The 24,898-nt window shown below is 34.4% G+C and overlaps 1 protein-coding gene across 1 annotated transcript in view; it reads left to right on the top strand.

The window, feature by feature from the left end:
- Positions 1 to 24,898, top strand: part of PTH2R (parathyroid hormone 2 receptor) — a 1,294,618-nt gene that overhangs the window by 758,085 nt on the left and 511,635 nt on the right. The gene's annotated exons all lie outside the window — the stretch shown is intronic.

The following is a 24,898-nucleotide window of genomic DNA, read 5'->3' on the forward strand; positions in this document are numbered from 1 at the left end:
GGACCGGTAATCAAAGAGCCTGAATCCTCCCCACTGACACCGGTGAGGGCCATTCACTTGGAACAAAAATAGATATGCACTATATGTAAGAAGTAGGTAACGGTAGGTGTGTGTGTGTAAGTAGTAGGTAGGTGTGTGTGTGTGTGTGTGTGTGTGTGTGTGTGTGTGTGTGTGTGTAAGTGTGTGTGTAGGGGTGTATGTGTGTGTGTGTGTGTGTGTGTGTGTGTGTGTGTGTGTGTGTGTGTGTGTGTGTGTGTGTGTGTGTAAGTAGTAGGTAGGGGTGAGTGTGTGTGTGTGTGTGTGTGTGTGTGTGTGTGTGTGTGTGTGTGTGTGTGTGTGTGTGTGTGTGTGTGTGTGTGTGTGTGTGTGTGTGTGTGTAGGTGTGTGTGTGTGTGTGTGTGTGTGTGTGTGTGTGTGTGTGTGTGTGTGTGTGTGTGTGTGTGTAAGCATACCTCTCAACTGTCCTTGATTTTAACTCAAATTTTAGCTCTGTCCCTCTGAAATGAATCCCTCTTAACACTAGTGCCTTTTGGTGGAAAGGTGCTGCATTATACTTAATAAATAATGACAATGATTAAGAGGTACTGATTTTTGTTCCTGTAGGACATGTATATTAATTCACATACTCTTATTCTGTTAATGTCTCAAGTTAATAGATGTAATAGTTTGTGTCCCTGATTTGTTCTACATTTGTCCCTGATTCTGTTGAAATTTGTCTCCGAGTGGTTGAGAGGTATGTGTGTAAGTAGTAGGTGTGTGCGTGTGTATGTATGTATAAAAGAAATGTAGCACACTCCTCAGCTGCCCAGGTTTTTACAGAATGTCCAGATTTTTGCCCCATATTCCTCCTAAAAAGGTTTGAAGTTGTTAAACAATGACAGACATTTAGGTTTTAGACATCATATCCTTACTAACACAAATCCTGTTAGTCTAGCAATTTTCTAAGTTCATGAAAGAAATATTTGTAATCTGTCTCTATTTATGTTAAGCTTTGGCCATATTTCTTGCACTAAGAGGTTGAGGTGAGTGTGTGTGTGTGTGTGTGTGTGTGTGTGTGTGTGTGTGTGTGTGTGTGTGTGTGTGTGTGTGTGTGTAATGTCCTAGTTAGAGTTAGCAGGTGGAATTTATTTTCAAGTGCATTTTTAAGGAATTGTGACCTTCAAGAGAAAAGAAATTTACTGCTGCTCATGCTAAGTCTGCTTAAAATGTGCAACTGTTTAGTTCAGCAAATGGTATCACTATTGTCATATAGAATTTTAAAGCAGTGTTAGTAGCACAGCAGGTAGCATACTTGCATCTTGATGTAGAAGGCTATAGGTTCTACTTCCACAGCGTGTAGATTTGTATTTTAAGGGGATGGGGTGCTGCAGTCCTGAGTATGTCCTCCTTTGGAGGAAATGCCTAATAACTATGAACCCGTTTTTCAGCTTGCCACCCATTCCCTATTGCAATATACTAGCTTACCGTTTTTGTTTAATGTAGCATGGGCAATTTATTATTTAGGGGCAGTAGGCATTGAATTTGTAGATGAAACACTGAAATATAAAGTTGTTTTCTAACAAAAACCTCTTCATTAGTTTCAGATCTCTTTAATGTGGAATTATTCAGATGACTTACTTCTGCAGAGATTGTGCATACTGACTGACATTGGTGGATTGTAATGACAGAAGTTTAAGTGGCCTTTTATGGTTGAAATGTTCTGAATTGGGCAGTTTGTCATTATTGGTTCATATGTTTTGTTTCATTGTTTGCTGGAAAAACATTCAAAACTATAAATTTAAAATGCACTATAACAAGTGGTGCTGTATTATAGAAGGGATATAATTACATTATTTTATATTATAATTAAAACAATCTGTATATATTATAGGCATATGTATAATCATATGCATAAATATGTACACTTCTTATGCATGGCTACTCTTGTTTATCAGAATAACAGAAAGGATACTGTAATGTCTGTGTCAAGAAATAAGGTCCAAAGCTTTTAGTTAAGCATATAATGAAGTTGTTCACATCACTGATAATAGACCCAGTTTCATATAACTAAGGTTCAATCATACAAAAGCAGAAAACACCCAAAATTTCCCTCACCCACTCAGTAAAACTAATCTTGAGAAAATAATTAATAATGTGCATATATTTAGGATACTGGAATTATCTTTAAACAGATGAAGTGATGACTTACAACTGTGTCAATGTTGGGATTATAAAGAAATGCTTGATTAAGCATTAATTAAAAGATATACATAATTTAGTGACTGCACACAGTTTGTTAAATACAACTATAATGTGTCGTGCATTCAGAGCACAGAATGCCAGCTTTTATTTAAACAGCAGCTTGTGTTACTAAGAGCTAATCTTGGAAGCCAAAGAACACTAGTGTTATAAACTAATCTGTTTAAATCTGTATAATCTGAACAGGCTCATGGGACTCCGTTTAGTGTCCTACATGAGAAATACTGAGCTAATGAACACTATTCCCCAGTAGTTGTTTTTAAGTCACTTATAAATAAATAAAACAAGGGGAGGTAATTTGAAATAAAACAAATACCTTGTCTTTATGGTAGGTAAAAAGGAAATCTCTGTTAGTACCCAAGTAAATAAAATGATTATTAGCAATGAATAAGAAATTATTCCAGTACAGAGAACTGTACAGCCAAGCCTTCTTGATCAGAATTCAAAAGGGCTGCCAGTTGAAAGTTCCCTTGAGTTAGTTGCAATGTACATGGGGTATGTAAAAAAAAACTTATCATGGATTCCTAATTAAATCTAGATATCTGTAATCATTGTAGAAGTAAAAAAACAGTATACACATTGAGAATTGTGAACAGTGTTTATGGCAACTGGGGAGAAATATTCAGGTAATGGGACCCTGTAATGGCTGTGTGGGGGGGGGGGCTGTGTGGGTGGAGGGGGTGGGGCTGCATGGCTGGAGGAGGTGGGGCTGCATGGGTGGGGCTCTGGGTTTGCACCCCCCTGCAAAAAACCCTGTGGGCTCCCTTGCCTCCAACATGTTTTATTATAAAATTATTTTTCTTTTAAACTGTTGCAAACTCTTTGTTACAAATGTAGCAAACAGTTGCTACAATTTATACTCTGCCTACATGGAGGGCTACAGCAGTTATGTTTTTGTTTAAAAAACAACTTCTTTTTAAACTGTAACAATCTGTTTCTTACATACTACATATGTAACATAATTTTACCACAGTTTATACCCTGCCAGCATGGAGCGCTACAGCACTCATGTTTTTGTTAAAAAATTCTACTTTTTAAACTGTAGCAAACTGCTTGTTACAATGGAGCAAGCAGTTGATACAGTTTAGACCACACATAGAGCACTATAGCACTCAGGTTTGATCACAATGCAATACTGGCTTTTAAAATCCATTAAAATGAGATTGAGATCAGCAGATCATGCCCCCCAACACTTTGCACCTGCAGCAATTTCCCCTCTTGCCCCACCCTAGCTACGTTACTGCTGTTTGTCTCTACTGAGTTCCTTCTTCCATTCTTCCTTGCTTTGCTGCATCTGAATAACTTATTTTTTTCTTGTAACAAAAACCCTGTTGCAGAGGTAAACCTTGAAAACTGTGTATTCCAAGAACCAATAATACCCATTGTTTCCCTTCCTGAGCAGTTTCTCTTTTCAATCTCTGTTTCTTATTGTAACAAAGAACCCTGTAGCAGAGGCAAACCCTGAAAACTGACTACTCCACAAGCCGAGAGTACCTTCATTGTTTTCCCTTCACCAGAGTTGTTTGTGTTTCCAATCACTCAGTATTGTCTTCCTGCAATACTTTCTCCACCATGTCATGCCATCAAGCATTTTCTTCTTCTTTTGCCTCTGTCTGACTCATCAGATTTATTAGTACTTGTGTCCCCAGTCCTCCATTTTCCAGCTTTGTAAATCATCTACTTTTCCTTCCATCCTTCAGTCTTTTCCTTTTCCACTCACCAGTTCTGCTGCACTCTTCTCCAACATTAGATTCCCAGAACTGCACTAGCAACCCTACAGCACAACCTAGCAGCTCCAGAAAGTACTTCACTTCATCTCCTCCAATGAATTGGGGTTCTTATTTTATTTATTTATTTATTTATTTATTTGAAGTTTGTTTGTCAGGATGGTCTATTGGGCTGAAGGAGCCCATTTTCAAAGGAGTCCTGGGGAGAAAAAATCCCCGTTGGTAAAAACTTTATACCCATGAACTACCACATAAGTGGTAGTCTACTTAATGCCAAAAGTGTGATAAGAGACCTTGGGACTCAGGTGGACAGTAATCTCTCCTTTGATAATCACATCACCACAGTGGTCAGGAAATCATTCTACGTGGCTCACCTCATCACAAAAGGTTTCTCACCTCATCACAAAAGGTTTCTCATCCAGAAAAAAAAGAGGTCATTGTTCCCCTCTACTCATCACTTATTAGACCCATTATAGAGTACAATGCCCCTTTTGGTATGTACCTCACAAGACATCTACAACAACTGGAAAGGCCACAGAAATACCTCACAAAGAGGATTACTGGCCTCAAACAGATGCCCTATGCAGACAGTCTCAAAAAACTCCAGCTTTACTCCGTCATATATCACCTACTCAGAGGTGATCTCTGCCTAACATACAAAGGTGTGTCAAACCCAGAGCTGTTGGACATGCTCCACTTAAAGAAATCCCAATCCCTCCAAGCTACACACTCTAGGGACCTAAACCTTGTCACCACAATAAACAGAACATGCTGGAGGGATAGATTCCTGTCCCAGAGACTTCCCATACTCTGGAACAGACTACCTATCTATGTCAAACAGAGCTCCTCATTAGCACTCTTCAAGAAAAATCTTGATGATTGGATGGGAAATAGGAAATTCACCCCAGGGATCACTTCTGTGGCTCTGCTCGACAGGGGCACAGGAAAATAATTTTCTTGGGTGGCGAAAGTCAGGGTACCTTTTTGGCTAGGCTTATATAGGCCCTAGGGCTAATAGCCTAGTACCTACCTATGAACCTATGAACCTATGAAAAGCTCCATAGATACAATATATAACGTACAAGATGAGTACATGAAACAAAAGTATATATTAATACAATTTAGAAGATAAAAAACAGAAATTATATCACAATTAGTAAAAGCTTACAAATATAGGGTTCTTTATTATTACATTCACAAAAAAACAGTATATACATCCACTATATAAGTTTCATAACATATTTACAATATTTACATTATTTACAATATTTATAACATAAGCTTCACATATATGTATATTAAACTTTCAAATTTTTTAGTCCCGCCCCTCCTTTCTCCACAACCAAAATCTTACTTTTTTTTCAAAATCTCCAGTAACAACCATTTTCTATTATATTTTACTTTGTTAATTCTTTTCTTCCACATAATCCATATAATACAAAATAACTTTTCATCTATTTTGTTTGTCATCTTGGCTTACATTTTTGTAGTGTTCATATTCAATACTATCCATGTTTATATATTCAATATTTCTCAACTAATTTAAATATCCTTTGTCATATATCTCTTTCCACAAGTTAAATATTCTTTTGCACTTTATAAAAACATGCTCAGTTATTTCCAACTCTCTACAATATATATAAACTATATATTTTATTATTTTAAACAGCATGTTTGCTTTAACTGGAAGCTTACTTATTGATAGCCTCCATAGGAAAAAAATCTGAACATTCTACATACTTTTTATATCTCTTCATTCTTGCTTTTACTGCTTTAATCTTTTCTTTACCTATATGTTTCCTATGATAAACATAGGATAATTTTTCCATTGCATTCTCATACCATGCCCTTCTATATTTTTCTAAATTACGTATATCAATTTTCCATAACATTATTTTTTCTTGATATAATTTTATATCAATACATTTTTTTCTTTAGTCATTTAAGCTTTTCACAAATTGTTTTATGTTCCTGTTCTATAACCCTTGTTAAAAAGTTTTTTTTTTTTTATCTTGAATTCCTGTTAACACTTTATACAAGTTAAGTGAAGAAATAAATACAATCAGGTGCATTAAACTCAACCCTCTTCCTCTTCTAACTGGGTTAAGTCTAGATCTCCATATAAACATAAAAATTACATTCATTAAATCTTTTTTACAATGTGGATGGAATCATGTATATACTAGCTAAATGGGTGATCTTGCCTGGTAATACAGAGTTAATCAAATGTGTTTTTTCTTGTATGAAAGCTAAACACTCTTCAAAATACACAGACGTCTCATATTTTAACTATCATACCTGTCCATTGTTTCTCCCTCAGTTGTTCAATAAAACTTTATTCCTAAAATTTCTATTTCTTCTTCATTAAACTCGATGCCTAATATTTCTTCCGAAAGGCCCAGTCCTTTATTTCTTTTTCTATTAATGGTTAATCCTAACATATTTAATTCTTTATTAAGTATTTCTACAGCTGTTTTCATCCATTCTTTATTCTTAACTACTAATACTAAGTCATTCACGTATGTAAACATTACTGGGATCTGAATATCTTCTGGTGTTTGATATCTTGCTTTCTCTAGCATCGGGTTTATTTTAGTAAGCACTGCATTCATAATTAAAGCAAGTAAAATGCTACTTGTTGGGCATCCATGCCTAATTCAGCTCTTTATTTCTATTATTTTGCTTAACCATCCATTGATTACCAACCTTACTTTGTTTTACCTGTACACTGATTTCAATATGTTTATCATTTTTTACATATGTTATATTCTTCCAAAATGTTCCATAATATTTTATGTTGGATCTTATCAAATGCTTTATTTACATCCCCTACTAATAATTTTAATCCTGTTTTCCTCTTTATTCTATCATCTACCAATTCTGTTATTAATATCAGAAGTTCCTGACTTCCTTTATCTTTAGTTCCAAAGATTGTTTCAGACAACAGTTTATTTACTTTACTTACTATTCTTTTTCATATTATTTCATAAAAATCTTATAATCTACATTATTCAGTACTAATAGTCTCCAGTTTTTTATATCTGTTCTTTCTACCTTACCTTCTTCCATATAAATTTCATTACACCTAAACATATTTTTGTCATTTATTCCTTCTATTCATTCATTACTTTTAGAAAGTTTATTTTTTTTTGCTATTCTTGCATGTTTTTATACATTAGGTATTCAAGTACATCTAAACCTGTATCTGCTTCTGCATTTACTGCTGTTAGCACATTTTCAAATTCTACTATCAAAATCTTTTCTTCCATTCTTTTATTGCCTTCTTCAGTTTGTGTCTTTTGGCTTTTCCCGGTTAGGAGTCGCCACAGCGGAACACCAGTCCGCTAATGATTGGCAGTTGATTTTTACGTAACGGCTTGCTAGGCCTGATGCACAACCTTCAACGAAGGTACGCCCATTCACGCATGTCTCCACGCAGAAGACGCTCTTAGCTGAGAATCGAACCGGACAGCGTCTTACTGTGAGGCGACAACGCTACCACAGCACCACCACCATGGGTCAAATTCTCATTTATTTTCTATTATAATGTCACATGTTGAAAATGTTTCCAATCTGTATATTCTTTGATTATTCTCATAATTTCTTCTTGTGTGGTTGCTGTATTGCCATTTTCATTGTTAATTCTCTTATTATTCATGTGTTTTCTTTGGTTATTTTTTTGAATATGATGCTACTTATTCTTTCTTTCATTGTAAAATTATCTTTGTTTAAATAAACTTTTTTAATGTTTTCTTGGTTGATTTCATACAACTTTCTTTCTTTTTCTATAAACTCTTCTCTATTATTTATTATATTTTTGAATATTTGATTACTAATTTCCTTGTATTCATTAATATCTTGTAATCTCTTCAGTTTTTACCATTTTAGTCCTTCTTTTCGATATTGTTCTTTTAAACTAATCCACCATCTTGCCCAGTCTTTATAGAATTCTCTCATGTTTACAGTTTTATTAAATAATTTCCATGTTCATTCAATTCTGACTCATTAATCATTTTTATTCCTTTGCCTATTTTAATGTAATCTCTTTTTTCTTGTATCTCTATCCATATTGCTAAGTGATCTGAAAATCATGTGGCTTTACATCCTTGATATAATATCCTCAAGCTATCTGAAATTATAAAATAGTCATTTTTTTGTTCTTAAATTACTTCTTTTATATGTCCATTTCTTATTTTCCCGTAAATGCATTTTATTATTTTTAATCATATCTAAGATCACTTTAATATCTGCCCCTTCTTTTCATCTATATCTTAAATCAAAGTTGAAGTCCTCCATTACAATTATTTGCATGTTCAAACTTACATAATCCAATATTTTTCCAAACATGATTTCTCTTTGCTTCTGCATGGTATATGCATTGAGTGTAGTCACTCTTTAAACTTGATTTTTGTATCTTATATCTAGTATTACTATCCTCCCAGTAATAAATATTGTGTAATCTAAAATATCTATACCTTCTTTACATAAGATAACTACACCAGAATACTTTTCTTTGCCTAAATTCCAAATAACTTTACCTTTTCATAATCCATTAATTTGTATTCTTTCTTCTTCTGTTGTTATTCTAATGTCTATGAATGATATAATATCTGTAGATCAATATGTATCTATATCTTTAAGAAGCTTTCCAAGTATATAAATACTGAGCATGTGCGAGCCTGACTGCCATTTTGTAGTAAGCTGTTGAGATGTAAGTATGCGTGTCTGTATAGTCTGTCAGTTAATAGTTATGTACTAGTAGATGATATTTTAGTAGTAGGAGGTAATGGTGAAGCTGAGCATGACTGAAACCTCAAGAAAGTTCTGGAAAGAGCATGTGAAGTGAATCTTAAGTTGAATCCTCAGAAGTGCAAAATCGGGTGACGAGAAGTTACCTATGTTGGTCATTTGTTTACCAGTTCAAGCTTATGACCAGATCCTTCTAAGCAAACAGCAATTCTTGAGATGCCAGCTCCAGACAATATCCAAGCCCTACAATGTTTCTTGGCATGATTAACTACCTAGGCAAGTTCATTCCAGACTTAAGCCAACTTTCAGCACCACTTAGAGAGCTGACACATAAAGATGTAGCCTGGTCCTGGTTAGGGCAACACCAAAGAGCATCTGATGTCCTGAAGCAGAGAGTTGCCAGTCTGCCAACTCTCAGATACTATGATGTTCACAAACCAGTTACTCTTTCTTGTGATACTTCTAAGTTTGGTCTTGGTGCAGTCATTCAAGAGGGTAGACCAGTAGCCTATGAGTCCAGAACTCTAACCCAATGTAAGATGCAGTATGCGAAGATAGAGAAAAATCTCTTGGCAATTGTGTTTGCATGTTCAACGTCCCATGATTATATTTATGGTAGACTTATCCAGACTGAAACAGATCACCAACCTCTAGTCACTATTTTGAGAAAGCCTATGCATATAGCTTCTGCCAGATTGCAATGTATGATGCTCAAATTCCAAAAGTATAATTTCAATCTTGTCTACACAAAAGACAAACTTCTTTATCTTGTTGATACTCTATCCAGAGCTCCCAAAAATACCACTGCACCGCATAAAAATGAGAAACTTGATTATGAAGCCATGGAAGTGAGAAATGTTTCTTCCATATGTCTTGATGAGCATAGAAGTCATATAGCCACAGATCCTGTTCATCAGAAGCTCAACCACTTTATCTGTTGAGGATGGCCATCAAAGCAATCATGCTTACCTCATGACCTGCAACCTTATTTTCCTTACAGAGATGAGATTTTGTCTGACAATGGTATCATTGTGAAAGGTCCAAAAGTAATTGTTCCAAAATCCTTGCAAGAAGAATATATTACCATCTTGCATCATGGCCACCCAGGAACTGATTCTACCAAAAGAAGGCTGAGAGGATTAGTATTTTGCCCTTCTATGTCTAGGGACATTGAGAGAGTACATTCATCTTGTTCTGTTTGTAAAAGTACTAAGCCACATGAACAGAAAGAACCACTTCAGCTAAACCAGATTCCTGAACTACCTTGGTCAACAGTAGCTACAGACATTTTTGAATGGAATGGTTAGCATTACTTGGTGTTAGTCGACTCTTATTCCAAATGGTTCGAGACTGACCTTATTCCTAATCTAACATTCATTACTGTCATTACTAAGATGAAGCATCATTTTGCAGTCCATGGTAGTCTGCACAGTTATTTCTGACAATGCTATACAGTTTACCAGCCAGCAGTTTAAAAGATTTTCTGAAGAGTGGAACTTTACACATGTTACAAATAGCCCTGAGTACCCACAGTCAAATGGTTTGGCAGAATGTGCAGTTCAAAGTGCAAAACAATTACTAGAGAAGTCAAAATGAGACAACAGCATTGTTTTCTTGAATCTCTTGAATCCCAGAAATATTCCTTATGATAAATATCTTGGTTCACCTGCACAGAGACTTCTGTCGAGACAAACCAGAACCACACTAACAATTATCAGTAATCTATTGGTTCCATGTGTCAAGAACAACAGATCAGTGAAAGCCCATCTGTTGAAGAAGTGTTTATCCCAGAAGTCTTATTCTGATAAGACCAGCAAACTGCTCAATCCATTACAAGAAGGGGAGACAGTGAGGATGCAGACGTCCAAAGGTTTTGATCGGATTGGTGTCATGAAAAGTGTATGTCCAGAGCCCAGATCATACATTGTGGAATCGGAAGGAGTAGAATTAAGGCAGAATTGGAAAAATTTGGTCCTGGTGTCCAAGTCTGTATTGCAGTATCATACCTGAGAGAAAGACTGTAAATCTCAGAGTGGGTTATCCAATGTTCCAGTTCCAGAGGACGTTCCAGTAAATATCCCTGTTCTTGAGAAGAATCTCGAAATTCCAGAATCTGTTTGTTCACCAATGACTGTCCCTGTTGCTAAACCCAGTTCTGATTGCTATATCCCTAGACCAGTTTACATTTCCAGACCATGTTCCAGATACACTTGAACTTGGACATAAGGACATAAGTATTGTGTTTGTTTCTTAGTGTATATACAATTGCATGCTTTTTCCATTGTGGGCAATTCATTAGAGAAGGAGGATGTAGATCAGTATGTACGTATACCTTTAAGAAACTTTCTGTGGGCTTGCACATGTATAAATACTGAGCATGTGCGAGCCTGACTGCCATTTTGTAGTAAACTGTTGAGATGTAAGCATGCATGTCTGTGTAGTCTGTCAGCTAATCAGTTAATTTATATTTTGTACTGCTGCTATCCATCCTGATGTTTCTATGTAATAAAGCATGTCAATGAGCTACCCAGCCTGTTTGTCTTCAATTGTAAACCAAGATGAGCGACAATATCCATGTCTAGTTCTTTGCTCCATTCTAATACTCCTAGCCTGCGATCGATGTTCTTTATACTGTTCACATTAATAGCTAAGATTCTCACTGTAACGAATAGACATTTATCCTTTTCCTTTTTTGCTTTACCCTATAGTCACATTTTTGAACTTTCTATCTTTCACTCTTTTACCTGTAGAACTTGGTTTACTTATTACATTTACACATTTACTTTCTTCTTCATCACTTGAGTTACTAATTTCCTCCACCTCATCTTTCTTTCGTTGCATTCATGCTCGCTTTCATATCCATTCTGAAATCACTTTCATCCATTTGTTTCATTTTGTGTTTCTTCTATTGTATCTAATATAACATTTTCATTATTCTGTTCCTGTTCTAATATAATTTCTTGTGTTTGATTTTCTAACACTGTATAGTCCATCCAAGAGTGACCTATCTTTTCACATTTTATACACTTCTGTTCACATTTCTTTCTTTCATGACCCTCTTTTCCACATATGAAACATTTTCTTTTATCACAGTTATTAATTAAATTGTCATCTTTGCCACATAAAAAGTCTTAGGTTGCCCCCAATACCTTACAATTCCTTTATTCCCTTCTATATTGATTATGTTAAGTAAAAGTACAATTTTTCATTTTGCATTTTCAGTATTACACAACATTCCCATCCTGTCATCCATAGCCCTCTGTTATCATATATTTTAGTAACATGTAGCTTTTAAATAGTTCTTTAGATTATTTTTTTTTCTGTTTCAGTCCTAAATTGCACAAATACTTTTTTTATTGGCTTCCCTATTAAAATAATGAATTATATACAAGTTCCAATGATTAATGTCTTTTCTTCGATTGTATTGCTTCAGGAACTTTTCTATGTACTGTGCCTCCACAAAACAATATCACAAAATGTCTCCTTATTAATGCAAATAAAAGATCTTAGCACCGCTGGGGATAGAACCCAGAAAGGTATGATGATATCCCATATTTCATATCTTTCTAGTTCCTTTTCTGCTATATTGTTTACTGTTACTCGATATTCTTTTAACTTCCAACTTCTTTTGTTCTCTCCTTTCATCTTCCTTTACTGCCTGCATATATGATTTCTTTTCTTTTCTCTTCTCTTCTTATTTTTTGTTCTCTTGAATCCTGTCCATTATCTCTCCCCACGATGTTGCTTTCTCATTCTCTGGTTTTCTCTGGTCTATTAGTTATTTTAAGTAGACGTCTCGCAACCCTCCTGATTGGAGGATTGTAACAACACATTCTGCTGCTGCAGTATCTGTAACGAAAAGATTCCATTCAAAAATATCTTTGGAATCAAGCATTTCCACTTCTTCTCCCTGTTCTTTCCCTTCATTTACTTTGTTTATGTTAGCGATCATATTTTCTCCATTCTCATTCTTCCACGCCTCATCTGACTCCCTCTCCACTACATTAGCGTCTTTAGCTGTTTGACTAACAGCATTTTTTTTCCAATAGCAACCACATTCTCATTCTCCTCCATGTGTTTTGCTTCTCTGAGCCAACTATGCACTTGAAATGGAAGAAAATAAGTGCTACACTGGATTGTGTCCCTGTACATTTGTATTGAATGAGTAGGGGAAGTTCCCTGATGCCTGGCCAAATTTCCCCTAGTAGTAGAAATATCACCTCAGTGTCCCCTGAAAATAGGCCCGTAGCCTTCTGGGACTAACTACACACACACACACACACACACACACACACACACACACACACACACACACACACACACACACACACACATATATATATATATATATATATATATATATATATATATATATAAATAAATAAATATATATATTGTGTGTGTGTGTGTGTGTGTGTGTGTACATATATATATATATATATAAATATATATGTATATGCATATATGTATGTCTATATATATATATATATATATATATATATTTTATATATATATATATATATATACACACACACTTGTATATACAATTATAGCGTAGTGCTTGATACACAATTAATAATACATGAGCTAAGCAACAGTGTAGTATTTAACTATGGAGAGTGACTTAGTGACATTTGTATAATCAAACAACAAATGTGTCAGTAGGAAGCAGAGATCCCTTTTATAAATTCAAGGAAATTCTACATATAAAAAAGAATGCCAACTAAAATGGACTAGGAAAAATGATAGGTTTAAGATTCCTATATTGTTTCTTCCATGATGTGAAATTTTATAAAGCAAACACAATACTGGCTTATGGAATAAAGAAGGAGTCGCATCTAATGTTGGGCACTTTTTATTTACTGCATAGGTTCATAGGTTGGTACTAGGCTATCGGCCCTAGGGCCTATACATGCCTAGCCATAACAATTCCCTGGATATTTCTTCCCACAATATTTACTTTCCTGGACCCCTGTCTAGCAGGGCAACTGAAATTATCCCCGGGATGAATTTCCTTTCTCCCATCCAATCATCTAGGTTCCTTTTGAAGAGGGCCAAAGAGGTGCTCTGCTTGACATGTATGGGCAGTCTATTCCAGAGTCTGGAGCATCTCTGGATCAGGAACTTATCCCTCCAGCATGTTTTGTTTATTGTGATGACAAAGTTTAGATCCCTGGAGCGTGTGGCTCTGAGGGATTGGGATTTCTTTAAGTGTAGCATGTCCAACAGCTCTGGGTTTGACATGGCCTTGTATGTTAAGTAGAGATCGCCTCTGAGTAGATGATATGCCACAGAGTATAGCTGGAGTTTTTTAAGGTGGTCAGCATAGGGCATCTTCTTTAGGCCTGTGATTCTTTTAGTGAGGTATTTTTGCGGCCTTTCCAGTTGTTGCAGATGCCTTGAGAGGTACATACAAAACGGTGTGTTGTATTCTATAATGGGTCTAATGAGGGATGACTACAGTGTGACAATGATCTCCTTTTTTGTGGAGGAAAAGCCCTGAGTGATGAGGTGTGCCACATAGAAGGATTTCCTTTTTTTTTTTTTAAAACAGGTTTATTGTTTTAACATACAAAATAAACATCATAACAATCTTCTACAAGTAATTGAAATATAAATAGTTATAACATTCAATAAAATAACCAAAGTATTTACAGAGACATCCACTACAAATCAAATCAACTGATTAAACTGTAATGTCTTACTATTGAAACTAAGATTTTTTTAACAGATTTTGTAAAGTATCCCATATAATATAGTAAGACGTTTTTCTAGTAGTCCTTGATTTTATTGTCATCAATTCCATATGACACACTTCAGTCATAACATTTTTAAATTCATTAAATGAAGGAGGAGTATCTGAAATCCAATTTCTGGTTATTATTTTTCTAGCCACTGCTAGAATAGACCATAATAAGGGAAGTTTAACTTTTTTAACATTTATAGGAACAGGAGTGTTAAATAATATAAGTGATTTAGAAATAATGAAATTATCTGTGAAAAGGGCCTGCAAAAAATCATTGATTAATTTCCAATATTCCTTCAATTTTACACAGTCATAAAACATATGTGCCCAATCAGCATTTATTTGTACATTATATCTTTTACATAAGATGTCTTTATTATTTATTTTATTCATCATCAAAGGTGTATAGAAAGATCTATGTAAAAATTTCCAAGTAAAAAGTCTCCAATTAATGGAAGAAGTAGTTTTATACGCATATTCCAATATATATTGTTTATCTTGTTTTTTAGGTGATTCACCATTAATGGAAATGAAATAATTCCAATAGGTATCTGAACTGTAATGAGTTTCTTCTCTAATAATTTTATGTATGTGAGAGCTTACCTTTATCAGAAACTCTATGTTGTAAGTTTAATATCAAGTAATCAATCAGAATTGGAACAGATTCTTTAACTGTTAAAGACATTAAATCAATTTTATTAATAAGATGTTGTCTAAAAGTCTGAATCTCTAACCAACATGCATCTCTCAAATCAAATTCTTGCTTTAAGAAGTCTAGATTTTTAACTTTATTATCAGACAGCAACTGATACCAATATTTTAAATCATTCTCTGTGACTAAAAGAGTACTCTCAGAGGTGGTTGACAAAAGAACACCTTGTGTATACATTATAGGAAATAGGATAAAATTCCATTCCTTATACTTAGGATGCATAAATATAAAATTACGATAACTGATAATAATGTTTAATGGATAACTAAATATATATTTTGGTGTGATAGATGAAGTACAAAATTCTTTAAGTAACCATAACATGGGATTATTTACAATAGTATTTTTATGTACTAAAGAGATTTTCATGAAGTGAATGCTAATTAGTTCCCAGTAATCTTTCCATCTTGCAACATATGACTGATCTATTAACAAAGTAATAACTTTTATAATAGAAGAGATATTATATAAATTAAAGTCTGGAAATGAAATGCCCCCTTAAGACCAGCTATTAGTATGTTTCTTTAATGCAATCCTAGGTCTAATAGGTGCCCATAAGAAATTTAACATTAATGTATTCAATTTCTTAATAATTATTTTTGTAGGTGGGAGTATTATTGATTGTATTAAATATAATATCTTAGGGAATATTATCATTTTAATAATTGTGAGTCTCTCTTCCATGGTAAAAAACATATTGTTCCATCTAGTGAAAAGATTTTGTATATTAAGAAGACAGGTACTATAATTATTATGTATGATAGTTTTAATATCTTTGGATAATATTATACCTAAGTAAGTTATCTGAGCTGAGTTGGGTACATATTTGTTAAAATCACTAATGAGGACATTTTTTCGTGTATATATTGGTAATATTTTAGTTTTTTCTTCATTAAATATCAAACCAGAGATATTTTTAAAGTCCAACATTTTATCAAATAAGGATTGCATAGAAGAGTTAGTTCCTGATGACGTAATTAAAACATCATCTGCAAAAAGTTGAATTTTAGATATTGCATTTTCATCTATATCAAATCCTTCTATAGCAGTACTGTTTCTAATCAAATTAGCCCACGGCTCCATTATTAAAGTAAATAATAGTGGAGAAAGTGGACACCCTTGTTTTGTACCTTTTAAAATGGGTATTTTTTGTGAGACATATGTTCCTATCTTAATATAAGCAAATGCTCCTTTATATAGATGTTCTATTAGATTTACAAATGCATCAGAAAAATGTGTGCACTTCAGTAAGATAAACAAGTAGTCCCAACTTACTGAATCAAATGCTGAACTTATATCAAGACTAATAAGTGTTAAATCTTTCTTTTTCCTGTTTGCAAAATCAATTAACGTTAAAGTTCTCCTAATATTATCAAAAGTATTTCTATTTATAATAAAGCCTGTCTGATCTATATCTATTATGCCTGGGATGATTGTCTTTAATCTATCAGCAAAAATACTCATAAACATTTTATAGTCAACATTAAGTAATGAAATAGGTCTATATGAAGTGCATCTGGTTGGGTCTTTATTGGGTTTAAAAATTGGTGAAATAAATGTGTATTGCCAAGATGGGGGAGTTGTTAACTCATTTTGAGCCAGAATAAAAACCTTATGTATTAATGAATAAGTACTTTTAGGAAGAATTTTATAAATCTCTGGTATAATACCATCATTACCTGGTGCTTTGTTTGATTTAAGTTTGTTTATTTGTGTAATAACCTCTGTATATGAAATATTTTTATCCATTAGTTTAGTCTGTTGTTTGTTAAGTTTTTTGTTCACGTATGTAGTTATAAATTCCTTTATTTTATCTTTAGGATCCATATTAATGTTATTATGATTAATTTTGTGATAGTGATTTCTAAATTCATCTAAAATTTCTGGTAAACTTGAAACTTTCTTCTTTTTCCCTGGAGAGAAAATTTCTTTGACATGATTTTGCTTATTCAACCTTTTTGTTTTATTTTTAAGTCTATGTAAGTATTTGGGAGTTATCGAGTAGGACAAAAACGTATATTTCTCTAATGTTATTTTGACTTTATGGGATAAAATTTCTTTGTATTTCTCATTTAATTTATTTATTTCCTCAATGACTTTTTTATCCATAATATTATCTTTATTATTATGTTTGTATGAGTCTAATTTGTTTTGAATATCTAGTAATTCCTTGTCCCAAGATTTCCTTTTATTATTATACCATCTGATACTTTGTCCATATAAATATGATTTTAAAGCATCCCAAATGTAAACAATGGAGACATCAGGTGTAGTGTTTAAGTCTAAGAAATGTTGCACTTCTGAAAGTATATAATCTTTATAGTCTTTTAGTTGAGTTAAGTATGCTGGTATTCTTTTGATCTGAACATTATAAGTACTTTTTACCATAAATTTAAAGACAATTGTATTATGATCTGATATAGGACATGAAATGATTTTGGAATTAATTCAATCTGATACCATCTGGTTAGAAATAAAGACTCTATCTATTGTTGAATAAGTTTTATATCTGTTAGAAAAAAAAGTGTATGGTAATGATTTTGAATCTATCTGATTATTAATATCATTCAAATGGTATAAATTAATAAAATCTTTTAAATGTTTTGCATTAGATGTAATTTTCCTTTTTCCTATAGTAGAAGTATCTTTTTCATGTAGGATACAATTAAAGTCACCTGCTAAAATAATATCTCCTATAGAGAATGATATGATCTTATTGAGATGTTGTTTCACTGTATTAATGCCAATTCCTGGTATCCAATATACATTGATTAATGTATATCTTCCCATTAATCTTTATTGTAACCATACAAAACATTCCTTTATCATCTTTATAAGACTTTATAGTTTCAGGTATGGGCATACTTTTATTCCATAAAATAGCCACTCCTCTTTTTTTTTGTGTGTGTTCTGAACTAACCAAGACTGTATATTTATTAGTGGCTAACTTATCTATATCCTTTTCCAGGAAATGTGTTTCTTGAAGGAATATTAAGTTGGCTCTATGCAAATTAATATATCTCGTTAAACTTGCCCTTTTACATGGGTTATTTAATCCATTAATATTTAAAGAAATTCCTTTTAGAGATATCATTTAGATTTTATAAACATATAAGACATATAATCAGAATAACAATTAACAAAATATGTGTTATTATATCTCCTCCTTTAGGTGTTCCATTGATTATAACTGTATTTAATGAAAATCCTATGGAATTTTGTGTAAGTTTCACTTTAGTTCGTAGTGACAATGGATTCATAAAATATGATGTGGATGTCAGAACTATATACATACAGCAATAATCAGGTGAAAATAATGTTAGGATTAAACATTGCACCCAGCCTGGAGTTGAAAACTCCAACTTCGAGTAGCACATACCACTCAAGTTATCCCCCCATCCTAAGCAGCAGTACCTCAGCTGCCACCAAATTAATTCAATACTAACTATTATTAACTAAAGTTAACCTCATTTAATTAGATTATCTATTATGACAAAGCTAAACAATTTATAAATGAGCTTCATATAAACAAATAAGAACATTTAGAAACAGCTTATATTACTATGTACATCTATTCTGTATAATACACTAATAATCAAAATAGCATTCTAACAGTCTTGATAATGGGAACAGAGAAGAGAGAGAGAGAAAGAACAACAAAAAAAAAAAAAAGGAGCATATCCATATGTTATTTTATTAAAAGTTTGTAAGAATAAGTTCTTATATTCATTTGAATTCAATATCTTTGACTATTATGGTTCAGACATTACATATGTTAGTGTATTCCTACTTTCTGCCATTGAAATGCAGTTAACAGTTTTAAAAACATTCAATTACTTGCACCATAAGCTTTCCTCTCATACTTATTATTGCCAATTAAATAAAATATTCATTCTCATACATAGGTTAAAAAATCATACTGCACAGCAATGTTAATTCCTAGTTATACATGAATCATTGTGATGAAAACCATCTGTATTTTATATATCTGAACTGCAGCTTTAAAATATGTCACCTGACAATTTCTTCTTATATATAATCATAAAGATACTTGTGTTTGTCAGTTAGTCAAAGCAAATGATTTATAACATTATATATGTTTAAATCATAAGTAATTATATACATTAATGTGCTGCAGACATGTAAGCTTTCAAGAACAAGTGTATATGTGTTTCACATTCTATTCCTTCTAAAATGTCTCACTTGTTTACTATGACATACTAAGTCATTTAAAATCATTATAACTTTTATATTTTATGAATTACATCTTAAATAAATAAGTTGTTATAAGAAATAACTCACATTTAGATGTCTTAAAGTTTGTTTTTCATCACAAAGTCACATTTACAGCAATTCTACTTCCTGAAACAGTATTCTTCTTGAATCTGCGATGTGTCAGCGTGGAATCAGGGGTCAAAGTTCAAATTGACTGCTTTCAGCTTCTCTGCGTGTATTCTGAGTGTTGAAGCTTTAAAAACAACTCGAGGACACTGTTCACGAGGAAACCCACATCCCAGATTGTCTCCCATAACATTTTGGCGGGAATTTTAGTAAAAGCAAGTGACTGACATTCATTTAGTAGCACAAATGAATCTAAACAGTGTAAAACCTTCGCGAAGTATTTTACAAGCCATTACAGTCTCTATGACAGTGAAACCAAGTCTACAAATATTTAACATATTATACAACTTATTTTTATATGCCCCAGTTCATTTTCTCATACAGATCTTATTATATACATAAATTAGTATTATCAAAAGCATATAATTGTATATATAAGAGAAAGAGAGAGAGAGAAAGAAGAGAGAAAGAAAAAAAAAAAGAAAGAGAGAGAGTAGAAAGTAAGAAAAAAAGAAAAGAAACTACAAAGAGTATTTATATATTACTTGCTGTTTGTTTTAATAATGTTAAACATGTGACTTATAACATACTACTATTTTAGTTCTAATTATTTGCAATTATATCATGACATATTATTTAAAATCATATATAAGCAATTAAGTCATTGTATATTATTTAGCAATAGTGTTTAAACAGCATAAATAATTTTAAAGAGCTAATAAGTTATTATTTCACTTATTCCATTTTTTTTCATCAGACTTCTCTCCCAGCCCTCCCCCACCCCTCAATGAATGCATAGTTTAGAAAGAATGCTATTATTTAAAACAAGAAGAGAAAGGAAATGTATCAAATTACTAACCTTAGGTCTCTTTATCACAAAGAGAAACAAGTTGTTTCATAGCATGTTATTTGTTCCTCAGAATGTTTGATTATTTATAAAACAAAACAGTTCCTTGAACACAAAAAAGTAACCTTGAATAAATCTTTAAAACATTTGTGGCTTTCTGAAAATGAAGTAACTGTAATTGAAGAGTTCAAAAGAAAAAAATATAGAACATGTCATTTGTTTTTTAGCCTTTTTTGCTTCTCCGAAGTCTTCCAAGAAGTTCCTGTTGCCATCCTCTTTAGCGAAGGACTAGCCAATTCCATTTCTTCTATTTTATCTAATATTTTATTTTTTTTATATACAGCAAAGCAGAGTCCAAGTCTTCAAAAACTCTAGGGCCATCAGGTAAAAAGATTTTTAGTTTGGCAGGAAACAAAAGGTATGTTTTGAACTGTGCTTTCTTAAGCTCTCTTATTAATGGCAAAAAAGCTTTTCTTTTAGTTATTACCAAGGAAGAATAGTCATTGTCAAAACGCACAGTTGCCTCATTAATTTTTATAGGAGCTTTAGCCCATGCAGCCTTTAATACCATCTCCTTGTCATAAGATGATAAAAATCTTACAATAACAGATCTAGGAAACTTTTTATTTGTGTTAAAATTAGATAAAGACCTATGGGCTCTTTCAATACCAAAAGAAAATGCTTCTGACAGATCTAAAGTTTTAGGGAGCCAAGTATTTAGAAAGGAAATAATGTTGTTACCTTCTGTATTTTCTGGCAGTCCAAAACTCCTAATATTATTGCGTCTGGATCTGTTTTCCAGGTCATCAAGTTTGGATTGTAGCTGTGTATTCTGTTTTAGTAAAAAATCAATGTTACTTTCCTCTTCCTGGATTCTGTTGTCCATAACACTAAGAGTCTCTTCAATACCTGTAATCTAAGCTTTCTGGTGTTGCAAGTCTTGATGTAACAAATCCATTTGTTTTGTAGTTTTTTCTATAAAGTTATCAATTTTAGTATCCAGTCTGTCCATTTTAGTTGTTAGTTGTTGAATTGTTAATAGTAAAGACTGAAGCTCTTTCTTGATGCTGGAATCTTGAGTGTTAGCCTTACTGGAACTCATTCTGAAGAGAGGCGATGAAAGAAAAATTTCAAAGATGAATTCTGACAGGAAAATTATTTAAATTTTCTTTCTTTTTTTGATATGATTCAAAATACTGATATTCCAAACGTATTCAGAAAGAAAATTATTATATTAGTTGATTTTTAAAGTAATTATTTCCTGTCAGAGCAGTAATGTTGGTGGAGCTGAAGAAATCTGCTGCTATCCTGTGTTCATCCTTGGCCACGCCCCTATAGAAGGATTTCCTGACTGTTGTGGCGATGTGGTTATCGAAGGTAAGACCACTGTCCACCTGTGTCCCTAAGTCTCTTATCACACTTTCGGTGTTTAGTGTACTGCCACCTATGTGGTAATTCATGAGTACATGTTTTTTCCCAAAGGGGATAACTATACATTTCTTGGCATTGAGCTTGAGCCCATGGCTGTGACACCAAGCATCTGTTTCTGTAAGACCCTTTTGTAGACTATCCACATCATTTGGGGATTCAGTAATGGCTTCCAGTTTGCAGTCATCTGTGAACTTTGTTAGCCAGAGTCCCTTAGTTTTGGCCTGCACTTCAGATAAGTAGATGCCAAACAAGAGCGGTCCCAGGACTGAACCCTGAGGTACTTCACTTGTCACTTGTCTGGGTGTGGATTTGGAGTCAGCTACTTTTACAGTATGGGTTGTGTCAGTAAGCCAGTTGGCAACCCATAGAGGGACGTAGGGATTAATACTCACCTTAGTAAGTCTGTTTATGATTCCAGAGCGGAGGATGGTGTCAAAGGCCTTGGTGAGGTCCAGATAGGCTGTGTGGACCGCCTTACCCTCATCCACGGCTCTGGAGACTGATTCGAGGAAGTCAATCAGGTTCAGGAGACAAGATCGGTCCTTCACAAACCCAAACTGAGTGGGGTCCAGTGTTTGAAGGTTGCCAATGTCTTTGTTTATAAGTTCCATGATAATATGTTCCACGGCCTTGCAGATCAGGCTCGTCAGACTGATGGGGCGGTAGTTCCCGGGATCCAAGGTGGATCCCAGTGGGATAACTGCCACTCAGTGGGCATGAAGCTGAGGTGAGGCTATGATTAAACATGACACTTAGGTGAGGTGCCAGTTCATTTTTAGTTCATGTAGTACACAGCCCGGGATGTCATCTGGTCCCATGGATGCTGTATTCTTAGCTTTGGAGAGTGCGTTTTTTTACCTGTGTGGCCATTATTACTGGAATTTGGCAATCTTCCGGTATTGAGATGGGCTGTTTAGGGGGAGAGAAGGGGGTGAAGTTGGCACTGAATTGATCTGCCAGGATATTGGTATGCTGTGTGCATTAGTAAACATGTGACATTTTGTGTTATCCTCACTTTGCATGTACTCTACATACATATCATAGGATTACAGGAGATTAATAGGCTATCGACCTCTGGGTCATTTTAAACCTCACCATTTCATCTCAGTGTAATACCATAGAAATGCTATTCAGTACTCAAGATTGCATTTAGTGATGACTGCCCATGTCCAGGTGGGTTGTAGGCTCTATCTGTGATAAAAATTTATGGTGCCCTATCCCCTCATTCAGGTTCCACTTGGACAGTGTCATAGAGGTGCTCTGTTTCACATGAATTGGTAGCCTGTTCCAATGATATGGCAGTTTCTGGGAGATAAATCTGCCCCTCCAGCATGTCTTATTTAAGTCACAGGCCATATTTAGGTCCCTGGAATGCATAACACTAGTCCCATTTGATTTACAGATATGCAGCAAGTTCATTAGGTTTGGGTTTTGGATTGATCTGTAGGCCAGTCAAAAGTCTTCTCTAAGAAGTCTATGCAATACAGAGTATAGTGACAGGGACTTTAGTCGGTCGGTGTAAGGCACATGCTGGAGCCCCTTGAACATCTTTGTTAGAAACCTCTGAGGTATCTTTAATTGCTGCAGGTGCTTAGTATGGTGCATGCCAAACAGGGAGTTATACTCAATTATGAGCTGGATAAATGCCAAGTATAGTGGTATTATAACTTCTTTTGCTCTCAAGGTGATGCCTTTACTAATCAAGTGTGCTATGTAGAAAGCTTTCCTTACTAGAGTAGACACATGGTGGTCAAAGTTAAGGTCACAGTCAACTTGTGACCCAGGTCCCTTAGCACTTCATGGGTACTTAGTGTATTGTTGTTAATCTGATAGTGTGGGGACATTGTTTGTGCTGAAGAGAATGTTGGTGCACTTGCATTCAGTATGAGACCATGACTAATACACAAGTTAGTGGTCTGCATGAGACCCTCCTGGAGTATACTGACATCATTTGGGGATTCAGTGATTGCACCTAGTTTGCAGTTGTCTGCAGACTTGGTCAGCCACAACCTCTTAGTTTTGATCTGAACGTCTGAGAAGTATATACCAAACTGTAGTGGGCCCAGCAATGACCCCTGTGGTACCCCACTGGAAACAGATCTCTGGTTGATGTGGAGTCACCCACTTTGATAGTGTGTGTCTGGTCTGTGAGCCAGTTGGCAACCCATCTTATAATGAAGGAGTTTATATTCAGTTTGCTAAGTTTGTCGGTAATGCCTGCATGTGGGATTGTATCGAAAGCCTCTGCCAGGTCAAGGTATGATGTGTACACAGATTGGCCCTCGTCGGTGGCCTTAGGTCACATTTTTCAAAGAAATCCACCAGATTTAACAAGTAGGATCTGCCCTTCACAAAGCCGAATTGGGTAGGATCCAGGGTTTGGAGGTCACCAATGTCTTTATTTATAAGGTCCATACTGATACTTTCCATGACCTTAAAGATGAAGCTAGTCAGGCTTATGCATCTGTAATTCCCAGGTTTGTTGCTAGGCCACCTTTGTGGAAGGGAATAACTGTTGCTGTTCTCATTCACAAGAACAAAACCTGTGGTTAAGCTGTGATTGAAAAGGCTACTTAGTGGTGATGCTAGTTCATGTTTTAGCCTGTTTAAAAGACAGCCTGGGATGTCATCTGGTCCCATAGAAGCTGTGTTTTTTGCCTTGGACTAGGCTTTGAGGACCTTCTCTTCAGATGTGTAGGGTGAAGGAAGTTTGGGGGATGGTTTGTTGTAAGTTAGGATGGGATAAAGGAGTAAAATCTTCACCAAACCTATCCACTAGCAGGTTTGCTATCTCTGCTATGTATGTGTGAGCTCCCTACCTAAGATTGTGAATTCACAAATGGCTAAAACTTTAAGAATGAGGATTTCTGACCCTCTGTAATGATCTTTGCTAGTTCACGCTTTGATTCTGAAGACTGGCAGGTTGTACCTAAGATAAGTATATACATACACACACACACACACACACACACACACACACACACACACACACACACACACACACACACACACACACACACACACACACACAGAGGTATACATGTATAGGTTGACCTGAGATTCACTGGGTCTCATTTTATCAATAAGTAATGAATCATACATTTTCA

Source organism: Protopterus annectens, chromosome 6.part1, assembly GCF_019279795.1.
Source record: "Protopterus annectens isolate FY-2018-M chromosome 6.part1, PAN1.0, whole genome shotgun sequence".
In the NCBI taxonomy this organism is placed as follows: domain Eukaryota; kingdom Metazoa; phylum Chordata; order Ceratodontiformes; family Protopteridae; genus Protopterus; species Protopterus annectens.